General features: G+C 37.7%; 1 long non-coding RNA gene across 2 annotated transcripts in view; it reads right to left on the bottom strand.

Annotated features, from left to right (window-relative positions):
- Positions 1 to 13,179, bottom strand: part of LOC145679863 (uncharacterized) — a 211,649-nt gene that overhangs the window by 117,653 nt on the left and 80,817 nt on the right. For both annotated transcript variants that reach the window (XR_014130583.1, XR_014130582.1), the window contains exon 2: positions 11,657 to 11,809. This is a non-coding gene — a long non-coding RNA (uncharacterized LOC145679863). The remainder of the gene's footprint in view (positions 1 to 11,656; positions 11,810 to 13,179) is intronic.

The following is a 13,179-nucleotide window of genomic DNA, read 5'->3' as shown; positions in this document are numbered from 1 at the left end:
TTGTTCCACTGTCTTCTACTTTGGGCCTATCGCATTAAGGTCTATTTTTGCTCTAAACTGCTTCCGAATCTCATGTTTTCGTGATTTCAATAGTTCTTTGTGCTTCTTTCGAACTTGCCATATCTTGAAATCGAGTCTATATGCAATATAAAGGAGGCACTCAAAAAATCGTATGTACGCATGTAACACTGAAAATCCAAAGAGAAATGTGGATGCGTCTATGTCTTTCATAGAAAATCTCTCTAAATCGTTCATTTCTTTGGGAGATGCTTTGCAAATATAACACTTTTGAAGAGATTTGTTGTTCAAAAGTGCATTACAACTTTTCCATCTACCATAGTGAGAATGAGCTCGTGATGCACAGTAAATTGGAAACCAATGACATTCACAGTTGATAGGTGATCTTGAATCTGCTGTTCGATGCACTGGACTCTTTTTTTTTTTTTTTTTTTTTTTTTTTTTTTTTTTTTTTTTTACAATAAAGCTTGAGATTTAATTTCTGCACTGACATCTGAAACAGTAATACTCTCATCTGACGGGTAACAACTTTCTTAGCCTCGAGTAATTGGTGAAAACTTGGATAAATGTCTGCGCTGCGTGTTTTGGCACCACGACATAGACAGTTTTATTGGTTTTTGGTTAACTTACGATCGAGAAGCAATGCAAGCGCCTCTTTTTTGGTGCATGGTTTAAGTAAAATGCTCTGGCCCTTTGCGCTCATAAACGCTTGTCTCATCTCACGAACTCTATAGCACGGCCAACAAGAGATGGTCTCTGACGTTTCTTACCACATGCGGTGGAACATTGCAGCCCCTTCTTTGATACCAGTGTTACCAACCACGATCACTCTGTCTTATACCATTAATTAAATTGCCATTACAGTTGTACCGAAAAAAACCTTGACACGCGAGTAGTGGCAATGTCACTGCAAGCTGTCAGAGACGTTCTCTTACTGGACGAACTATAGTCGAAGTTGTTTCTGTCACCTCACGAAGTACTTTTTCTGCATCTTGTTGTTCGGATACCCGAAGCCTCATTTTGGCAGCAAAAGCCAATTCCGACGTACTTGCAGATGTACGTAAATCTTCCACTTTCCTCCGTTTAGTTATGTCAATCGATTCTCTGAAATCTTTCGATGGACAACCGCCAGGATTTGATCGACGTTCCATCTGTCTCCGGAATTTAAATGTCAGTTCTTCATCAAGCCATTCTGTATGTGTCATTAGGAAATGTCATGATTTCTGCCACTCTTATACAATTTTTGGTACACTTGGCTGCAAAACCTGGAAACAATTCGTCGAATATCTTCACTAACGTGGGCTAGGTTGTCACCAAGGTCCAATTACGTCAAAACCCAGGTCTGGACATGCTGTGTTTGTTCCCTTTGACAACGTCCTTACATTTCTCTCATTTTAGCATTGACCTGGATGCGTCTCAGCATCATTATGAACTATAGATGCCCTGCACGTAAAAAGTAGGAATAATTAATTTCAGTGTCCTGTCACCACACACAATCACAAAGGAACACGTATTTCACGAATTCGCACATATTCGCACCTAAACTTCCGGAAAAACAGTTCATCATGGATTATTCTTTCAGGCCATTTCAATAACTCTGCTGGGGAACGCTGGGCACTATACTAAATATCTGTAGTTTTGTGGACCTTTTGCTAAAGCAAATTAGATTTTGACACATTAACATATTTTGTTCGAAGAAACGTAGATATGGAAGATACTGCATAGCCACTTTGGATAGTTGCAGTGCTTGAGAGGTATGTTGGTACCATATACAACAAATGTTTCTTGTAACCACATATTCTCAGATACCAAGCCATGAACTTGAATGACAAATACTCTATTTGGCAGCTATTTCACAGACATGTCCACAATGGTTAACTTTCACCCTTTCTAACTCACACGTTACATGTTACTCGTGTTCATTATTTGTATATAATAAACTATGGATATTTCGTAATCCATACACTAAATCAGTATCCTTCTAACGCAATTTTCAAAAATTGGGTTTTGACCAGCTTTTTGCTCGTCCTGAACCACTGTGCGTTGTCATGTCATAAACTTTGCGACGTGATAAAAGTTCAAGGTATTCCTTTGAGGATTTCAGTGAGCTATGATACGTGGGGTTTGGAGTCCAATCAGCACGTGGACTTAAGCTTAACGTGGAACGAACCACGTGACCTCCCGTCGGGAGCTATTTTCGTTCATAATATGAATAAAATATTAAAGCACTGTACATGAGCGAATTCTTTACTTCTTAAATAATATAGGCTATATACAGAGCATTCAAAAAGTCTATACACCTGAATCGTGTGCAAGCATGTTTGGAGGCTCATGGGGGCAATTTCCAACATTTGCTGTGAAAATATGTGTTAAAATGTGTGTGTGTATGCTACGCCCTGTACATAGTGCTTTTATGCCATAAAATATAATATATTTTGAGTAAAATAATTTTCTAGTTGCTTTGAATATGTGACAATTCAGGTGTATAGAGACTTTAAGAGTAGATCCAGGAAGGGGGACCGATCGGGGCGATAGCCTCCTCAGAAGAAGAAACTTTCTTCTTTTATATGTAAATAAAACCCACCCCAAAGTTTGGAGCTCTTAAAAGTTGCTGTAAATAGCAATACTACAATCCACCGCCCCCCTCCAAAAGTCCGTCCTGGATCCGCCCCTGAGTAGATGTATAAGAGAAATGAAAGTGAGTCAAACCGATTTGGAAAGAAGCCACACTGCAGTTTTTGTTTACGGAAATGATGGAAGTCCCATTAGTCCGAAAATACGATGAAATAAAAAAAACATACCTGCGCACAACCCTTAATAAATAAACATAAAATCAAGAATAATTCTATAAGTCAACCAAGTTTGAGTGGCTATCGTTTGGACATAGATCCTATGTATTTCAAGCACTTGAGGAGATACAAGCAAACTAGCACCTTATTATTTTTTTTTTCGGATATGGGCGTGCCAAGCTCCTTGTGGAAATGGCTGGGAAATAAGGAAAAATGCCAACAACAGGTGGCGTACTTAGCATAGATGGAACAGGACACGGGTTGCAGCAGTCACATCGGGGGCTTGTAACACTTGTAAAACTGGTGTGACCTGTAGTGTCTGGGTTTGCCGGTTCTTAGGGTCAAACTGGTTCTGGGGGGAGCGAGACCAAGATCCAACTATTCCGAATGAAAGTTGTCATCAAACGACCCGGTGACCCTTGTACCGTTTCATCAGTGGTAGTTAGAGCTTCACGTGTTTCTGACAACTGCTTCAACGTTTTAGTGTCTCCACCAATAACGACGCTTGTTTTATGGTGTCGAACTTTTGAATCAATCTTTATAGGTATAGAGAAACAATAGGAATGAATTTAGCAACGAAATGATTGCGATTTGTAAAAGTGTGAAGAACACGAATTGACAGTATGATGAGAAATGATAAAAGACCACAAAGTTAGCACCATTAAACACATGATATTGTATATATTTACTCCTTCTACACAGACAACTTTCAGTATATTTTGACATGTTAACAACAACTACTTATGGACACATACTAAAAAAATAAGAGGAAGAAGAAACAAATAATTGAAGAACAAGATAAAGAGAAGAGAAAACGGAGAGTGGGAGACAGAAGAAAAAAAACGCAAATAGAGAAGGTTATGGAAGATGTATGTATGAAAGAAAGCTTGTTCAGTAGTTTAGTCGAGGGAAAAGAGAGAGTTGAAATAAAGCTGTCTGGAAGTTACAACAGCAACAGATGTTTCGCAATTTTAGTAACGACATCATAAAAATTTTTATGTTATCATAGGCTAGTACAGAATGGCCTTTTCTACATCATTTTATTTTTTTTCTTCTTGTCTTCTTGTTGGAACTGTTTTTATTCAATTCCTTGTTAATACTTCTTTTAAAATCCTGAAAGAAAAAAAATACTATGTATTATGTCTTCTGATTATTGGTGATACATCTCAGAAAACTCTTTTTATCTTTTATTTCAATTTGTGTTTATGAGAACGATGTAGGTGAGGGACATTCGGGTAGCCAGAATTTTTGTTTCGGGTGGGAATTGTCGATACTACGTGATACATGACTTCCTACTATAAGTAAGGTCGTAAAAGATCATCTTCTTTTGATTTGTTATAGTTTCCCAGGACTGACCTTTAACTACTATTTAAACATTATGAAATACACTTTCAATATATCCAATAAATTGTTTTAAAATTTAACCCCTTGCGTTCAAGGTGTCATTTTCCTATATGCGTGCCGTAATATCAGTTTCAGTTACTGTTAAAGACTGTCTAGGCCAGTATGTAGGGCATACTTATTGTGCGCGCATGAAGGAAGCATCCACGTTACTGATAAAAACAATTATTTGCGCTTTGGAACATTTGGACTAAAAACGAGAAATTCTGATGTTCCAAAGAGATGGGAACATCTCTTATACTGTTTCAGATTGGCAACATTGACCGAAGATCAAATACAAAGGGTTTTCCTTTTCCGATTGGAAGTTGCTAATTGTTTATCGCCAAAATAAACATATCGCCTGTTTATTTCAAGAACGACGTAACTCAAAATTCCTAATTTTTTTAAAGGAAAAGTGTTTAAAATTTCGAAACGCAATGGAAACAAATGGGCGAAAGAACAACACTCTCTAGCGCTCAGTTTTAAAATCACACCTGTGAAATTTTTACCAGAGATAGACATCAAGATTAGCTTTCGTTTTCTGTCCATACGTTAATAAGAGCGATTTTTGAATTATCTCGTTCTTGAAATAAACAGGCGATATGTCTATAGTAATTGCATGATCCCTTAGGCCTGCCATCTACTGAGACAATACATTTTTTCTTTTCTGTCAGTAAGGTGCTGTCACCTAAGGAGAAATAGTAGAACTAAGTCTTGCCTTGCATCCACTAAGAAATTTCAGCATCTCCAGGATTAATACTACCCTTAAACAGGAATACATTTTCATGACATCCACAGAGTGTCATTAGCACGCAAGGGGTTAATTGTGAATAAATTAGAAACTATAAAGTCTGCACAATATAATATTTCACACGTTTCTATAACAAATTAAGGTCCAGTAACATACCAAGCTTGATCGCGACTGGTTGAGGTCGGTTATTGTTTTTTTTTTCTTTCTTTTCAAAACAACTCAAAGTTTGACTACCAATATCTCGGGAACCAAACTCCAGCACAAGATGATATTTAATATCCTTATATAGCAAATGAAGGTTGAATATCATGCCAGGTTTCATCCCTTTAAGGTGAGTTCGGGGCCATTGGTTTTCAGGGAAAAAAACAAATGAAGGACGAAAAATAATTTAAAAAATTAAACTAATGTTTGAAGCACTAACCGCCAAAGGGTTTAAACTGACCATTAGGCGATTTTTCCATTATGAGATGTATGGTCAGCACACCCCTAATCTCATCGCTGTTGTTGATGACTTTCGTATCGAAGTCCGGACACATCTTTCTTTTACTTACCTCCCCCAGTAGGAGACTCATGAAGAAAGTCATATCTGTAAAATTATATATATGTTTGTTGCTACAACTTAAGGGAAGAAATGGGGGGCGCGGTGGCTCAGTGGTAGAGCGTTCACCTCTGGTGCTTGGGGTCCCGGGTTCGATCCCAGCCCCCGCCAAGTGAACTTTGTGGTGGACAAACACCATGCTCGTGGGTTTTCTCGGGGTTCTCCCGTTTCCTCCCACTTTCTTCATTCCACCAATTCACTCATCTCTCATCATCACCGTCTCCTTTAGCCTAACCGGCATAAGTGTGGGACGTAAAACTCAAAGATTTCATTTCATTTTTTTAAGGGAAAAAAGTTACGTAAGTTCCTAATTTTCATATACAAGAAATGGAACATTAGGTAGGTTTTCTTCCCTTAAGTGTGTCATGTAGTATGCAAGCTCAATGTACAGGGGCTAATTCAAATGACTATCTCCAACGTACATGCGCTAATTCAAATGACTATCTCCAACGTACAGGGGCTAATTCAAATGACTATCTTCAACGTACATGGGCTAATTCAAATGACTATCTCCAACGTACAAGGGCTAATTCAAATGACTATCTCCAACGTACAGGGGCTAATTCAAATGACTATCTTCAACGTACAGGGACTAATTCAAATGACTATCTCCAACTTACAGGGACTAATTCAAATGACTATCTCCAACGTAGTGACATAGCTAAGCATTTTAGACTATTACATTATTTCTTCCATAGAGGGTACTATATGATATGAACGGCTTATTACCAGTAGCGCGAAATGTTACAGCCACGTCAAAAACTTTTGGAAATACGCTCGTAACCTTAAAGAGATTAAAATTACTATTGACATTATTTTGTTATTGTATGTTGCTCTGGTTCTGAGTTGTAATTTGCCGAGTTGGAAGTCGCTTAAGAATACTACAATCAATGAAGAAGAAAAAATGAAATGAAATCTTTAAGTTTAACGTCCCACGGTTATGCCGGTTAGGCTAAAGGAGACGGTGGTAATGAGTGAAATGGTGGAATGAAGAAAGTGGGAGGAAACGGGAGAACCCCGAGAAAACCCACGAGCACGGTGTTTGTCCACCACAAAGTCCACACGGCACGAGCTGGGATCGAACCAGGGACCCCAAGCACCGGAGGTGAACGCTCTACCACTGAGCCACCGCGCCCCCCAATCAATGAAGAAATAGGTATACTAATGCATGCATTTATGGTAACTGTGTCAGCCAGTGAGAAGTCTGGCAACAAACTAGTATATCACTTGTATTAATGTGAGATGCGAAGTTGCTCGTGTAAATCAGGAATATAAATTAATGTTGGGTTAATTGCGGCCTCGTCTACACGAGATATAGTTTTTGAAGTAAAATATACAGTACTTTTTCATTATTTCAAAATTTAGTGTTTTTTTTTTCTTTTTTAAAGGAAACATACCCTAAACATCATCTTGAAGATCGGAGTGAATTTATCCACTTGCTCGTGAGTAATGTCAACCAAGACCAATAAATCCCGTTGAGAAGTCTGAAAGGAACTACGTAATATTTCAAGAAAATTGTGTTATTTGTTAGGAAAAGCATGGTTAACATGCCTTATTAATTTTGGGGTGAATACAGAGAGTAAAAGTGAGGGGGAACGCTGGCGGACGCTGTCCCCCCGCAACCAGGAAATATCTGTGGCGTCCGCCCACTTTCTAAAAAAAAATTACAATGGACAAAGAATGGGCACGGGGGATGGCGTGTTGTCATGCGTCCCTCTACCTTTTGAGATTCACTTTTATCCCTAAGTAAATACACTATTTTCCCTTAGATTAGTTTCAAAACTAAAGAATTGAAATAGCACACAAATCTAAACAAAACGTACTGTGTTCCTTGAAAGTTACCATGGAATATATTCTCTGATATGAAGGAGAAAGTAGGGTCACGATGGCTCAGTGATAGAGCGTTTATCTCTGGTGCATGGGGTCGCTGATTCGATCCCCGGCCAAGTAAGTTTGTGCTTGACAACATAGTCCTTGGATTTTCTCAACGTACTCCCATTTCCTCCAGGAGCGGATCCAGGACGGACTTCTCGGAGGGGCGGTGGGTTGCAATACTGCTACTTAGAGCTACTTTTAAGAGCTCAAACTCTAGGATGTGTTTTATTTATATATGAAATAAGAAAGTTTCTTCTCCTGGGGGGAGGGAAGCGATCGCCCCGATCGCCTCCCCTGGATCCGCCCCTGGTTTCCTCAAACTCTTCATTCAACCAATTCTTCCATCATCATTCACTTGCTTTAATCATCGTCTCTCTTAGTCTAACAGGCATAATTCTTGGGACGTTAAACTCAAAGATTTAATTTCATGATGGAGGAAGATACTCACTCTTCATTCTTCACTGACTTTTATTCCCAGGTTCTAGAAATTGTGGGAAATCTTAATATATACAACAACAGAATAATTTTTACGAATGTCACCTTCTGAAGTTACTGTATTTTGCCAACATATTATTTGAGTAAGGACATTTCGAGTTCAGTTAAATTGAATTCATTTTCAGTTTAACGTCCCATTCAGCAGCGAGGCTATATGAGACGATGAGCTCCCGCCGGGAATCGAATCCGGGTCTCCCACGCCAAAGGCGCGTACGCTAACCGCTTTTGTTACCCGCTAATCCTTTGCCGATTCAATAGCAAGCAATAGGGCTGGTCCGGAAGATTGTACCAAAGTCGCATAAATAATACGTAGGTTATATAAGAAAATTATGTGTATTTTGTCTCCTAATTTTGGACTAATTTCAATTTTAAACAATGAGCTTATTTTCTAAGATTGAAAGAAGACACATACGGAGTTTTATTAAAATCAAATAAATTTTATTAGATGTATTGTGGATCAGACAGACAGTCACAGAAATGCTGTTTCAGGCGAATGTTAGAAGCTCGCTTCAATTACCTGTATCTCTTATTATTTGTGTGTACTTACATATTTTTAATTCCCTTTAGCATTATACAATTTCTGTTATATTCTATTATAATAGCAGCTGAAATGCCCGTTCATTACACGGGGAGAATAAGTTTACTGATATCACTGATATTACATGGATAAAAAAGTGAGGACATGGTAAAAACGCGAAGATACGGTAACACATGCGTGACGATAGTCGTAACCCGGAAAAATTTAAATGTTCGGATTATGTTTCATGCTAGATCGCAAAAACTATGCGTGGTGCAGCAATTATTTACGCATTTGTTTGTGTTCAGTTGTGCAAAAGCCTGCGAGTGGTGTTTGTTCCATCTCTTTAGCTCCATGATCATAGCCACGTCTATATGGTAAGGGGGTTAGCTCCCCCTTGCACCCATGACACCCATCGTCAAACTGGACCTCGGTATTAAGGCACTTGATATATCAACAAAGTGATGTTGAAATCCAATCCCAGTTACGGAAGTTAATATGGTCAAAAGGTTGCGTTACATCCATCCTAACTATTTATAAAACTACATGAACTGAATAGAATAAAGGGATACTTCCGTTTGACGTGGAGAGTTGAAAATTAGCACTTGATTGTAGCTTTCAAATACTAACCCACAGGAAAATTATCAAAAGTTAATATTTTTAATTTGCAGGGGATCTAAGGGAGAGATGAAGAAATTCTTCACGTTGAGCCCTTTTTTGGACTTATAATCTCATATTTTGGAATTGTAATAAAAACTTGAAATTCGGTAGACTTGTTCATTTCCTTTAGCGTTACTTAAGTAAATCACCAAAAACAAAAAAGTTCAACCGTAGAGTGGTTGTATTGGGAACTCAGAAGTTTTCCCAATGTTATTTATATGTGCTATCTTCTACACCCCAAAATGCTTACGCACTTCCGGCAGGATTAGAATGATGAACTTTTTTATGATAGTAGATTCCCGGGATTAACCCACAGGAAAATTATCCAAAGTGAATAATTTTAGTTTTTAAGGTATTTATTGGGGGGATGAAATAATTCCCATGTTATTTAAGTGGGTATTTTCTTATGGTACAAAATCTTATCTTTTAGATAGTTGAAATACGAAAAGAAACTTGAAAATTGATAGAATGATAGGCTTTAGAGATTCGAGGCCGTAGGCCGAGAAAACGCGGGGGTCTGGGTGCGGAGTCCCCAGCTAGCCAAAGACTAGTCTATCCTATATAACGCAACTTTGTGAACATATTAACTTCCATAACTGTGGTTGGATTTCAATGATACTTTGCTGATACATTAAGGACCTTAATACTGCGGTCCAGTTCGATGATGTGTCTCGTGGGCGCGTTGGGGAGCTAACCCCCTTACCATATAGATTTGGCAATGATCATGGAGCTAAAAAGATGGAACAAAGGCCACTCGCAAACTTTAACACAACTGAACACAAACAAAAGTGAGCCTAATTGCTGCACCATGCACAGTTTTTGAGGTCTAGGATGAAACATATCCAAACTTTTAATTTTTTTCGGGCCACAACCATCGTCACTCACGTGCTTTCTTCGCTTTTTACCATGTCCTCACTATTTTCTCCGTGTAATATCAGTCATGATTTTTTTGCTATGGTTTCTTCACATACAGAATTACTTTGTGGCATAAGCAGCAATTTTTAGCACTTTGTCCTCCTGGGATATTAAGCCCCAAAAATGGCATCAAAATCATAAACTTCGATTTTCGGACCCCCATAAATCTACGGTGCCAGTAGTATCATAGCTGTGGATATTTCTGCAGACTCTCTACATACAATACTATTCATCACAAAACTTATGAACCCCCCACTTTATGCCATTCCAAAATACAGCCCCTTTAAAAGTGTAATTTTCTGCAGTTTTCTGGTAATTTCATGTATGGGTTTGCAACCTTGCATATTTATTTAGACGCAAACGTTTATATTCTCTGTGTACCTCAGTCTCTCCTGTAAACATTCGTTTTTGTTTGGTGTTCGTCTGATTTGTTCGTCCTGAGCAACTGTAATTTTCGTAAACGCTTGTAAATGCAAAAATTGGCACTCCACCGACAACAAAGATGGCCGCCATTCAGGAACATTTGTACATACGACAACGGGAATAATGTTATTGACCTTCTCATACACACGGTTCATCACTCTCAATTTTTTATAATTTTTGGAGATGGTGGAGCAACCACCTCTGGACCACTTCGTATGAATTGACCCAATTATAAAAATCCATAAGACATATTTTTGGCATAAATTTTGAACTCCCCTATCCCTTAAACAATATGACATGATAAACTCTTGAGGCAGGAACTACAGTATTCTCCAAGATTCATTTCAAACGGGATCATATCCCAACTGGGAGCTGACATTGGACTTACAGGGGACCAATACTGTCGCTAATCAAGTAGGAGTCTTGAAAACTATGGATTATACACTAATGTAGGACATTTTCGATGTTTTACATGTCATCATTTCTTCTGGCCGGTTACTAATGGAGGCTCAAACCATATTTAAACGGCATCGAGCTTCACTATTCATCTAAGTGACCCCGAAAACTAGATTAGACACTAATATCGATCGTTTTCTATCATTTTGTATATCTTCCCCTCCCTTCCCCTAGGAGTGATAAAGAATGTTCTTATCCAGACTGAAAACTGACTTAGAGGCAACAAAACTGTCACTAATGAATTTAGGGACCTCAAAAATTCCGGATTCGATACTAATATCGGTCGTTTTCGATCATTTTTATGTCTCCCTCTCCATATAGGTTTGCTAGGGGGTCGTACCCTGACAGTACTATTTTCCAGACTGTATCATTATATATATAAAGATTCAGCCTCACAAACCTGCAAAATTGCTAAACTGAAACATACTTATTTATGGATTTTGCGAAGAGTTTGGAAGGAATTTGTTTCATCATAGTGTACCCAACGTGAAAATTGAAGTTTAAATTTATCAATATCCCATCACCTTACATTTTCTCACTCAAAAATGTTAGTAATGTGAATAAATATTTGGGAATAGTACTATTTAGATTTTAAGATTGGTTGACAAACAAGTCGTTTATTTTTATTTTAGTTCTGTACTTAAGAGTTCTACGGAGGTATACTAGGTATACTACCTACAGAGGTATCTTGGTATTTTACATCCTCAGCATTATACTAACCCGCTAATCTAAATAGTACTGCAGATAGCCTATCAAGCAAAGATAATATTCATACTTACTCACATAAGAATATATGGGGAAGCGATATTCGACTTTTCATGTCTTGGAATCAACTGCACGGATCATCTCGATTAACAAACTTCTTTCCTGTCTTTTGATCTTGGCCGAAATTGACGCTAATCCATAAAGTAGTTCTGAAGAGTATGTGTCTCCTGGACAGAGAAACAGACAAATTAATTATATAAGAATGCTTTTTGCCAACCAAACTCTTAAAAAACATATTAAAGATCCTAATGCTAAGTAATCTTTCTTCCTTTCATTCATTTCTTTTTTTTAAAAAAAGAGGAGCAAAATATCTTCTTGAATATACTACATCCTCATTCTAAATCCATATTCATGGACTCAGCTTCTACAATTTTTAAGAGCCAGCCATTTGTTTTCGTTACAAACTTTATCTGGAGGGAATTAAAAATTACAGTTAATGCCTTTCCTTAAATCTGTATTTATAACGGCTATTTTCACCAGAAACTGCAGAGGTTTGTTATGAAGAATAGAAGAGATATACAGTGTAAACATACTCGCATATTATATATATATATATATATATATATATATATATATATATGAGAACACCGTAACTTGTAAGTAAGTACCTGATATTAACTTTCTTCTCCTTCTTGTTAGATTTTTAAACATAATTATGTATATTTTCCATATGTTGAACATCTACGGTAGGTTCTCTGTTTGGCGATAACGGCAGGTACTAAGAAACGAATTAGAGGGAAGGTAGAAAAACTAATATAAGTCTTATTTTTGAAATTTATGATTTTATCCACAAACAATTACATTGGAATTCATTAAATCTGTAAGTTCTCTTACAGAGTTACCATCAATATAAATTATTCCTGATTGGTTGGTTTAAGCTATATATGGATTTATTACCCAAGTGAGAAAAAGTGATGAAGCCTGCATTAAAATACTGAGCGAACACTCTGCTTAGAGACCGAGGACAGAGTTCAGAATAAGTTAGAGTACAGTAGAACCCCTCTGATTCGCCCTTGTGCCGTGTCGTCTTCGGAATGAGGCCGACTGTGGAATGAGGCCGACGAGTATGGACACGACACAAGAAGAATTTAATCCAAAGAAGGATAAAACAATGTAAAATAGATTGAGTTGATCAATAGTCATTGTAAGAGTCACTATGGGTTGTGTTAGATTCATTGGTATTGTCATATTATGTTTTCTTTTTAAAAAAAGAAAAAGTAAAAAATGTTGGAAGGAACGAAGAAAAAATATTGAAACTGTTAAAAGTGTAAGGAGAGTTGGTAAGACTGTTAGAGGAAAGATTGCAGTCGCGAATAGTGGGCGTGGTCTTAAAAATCCGAATCTACAAGCTAAAGTGGGTCCCGTGCCTACTTTACTTGTGTTCGTAATTACTTAGCCGGAAGGTTACTCTGTCGTATTTATTTAACCGGAAGGTTACCCTTCTGTTTCGTAGTGGTATTGCCGGATGAATACTCGGTTCGTATTGTATAGCTGGAATAGTGTCAAAACCGAGTATTGGTTTAACAAGAGGATTGTG

This window comes from Thermobia domestica, chromosome 2, assembly GCF_964235325.1.
Source record: "Thermobia domestica chromosome 2, izTheDome1.hap1.1, whole genome shotgun sequence".
In the NCBI taxonomy this organism is placed as follows: domain Eukaryota; kingdom Metazoa; phylum Arthropoda; class Insecta; order Zygentoma; family Lepismatidae; genus Thermobia; species Thermobia domestica.
This window is presented reverse-complemented; position numbering and strand designations above follow the sequence as displayed.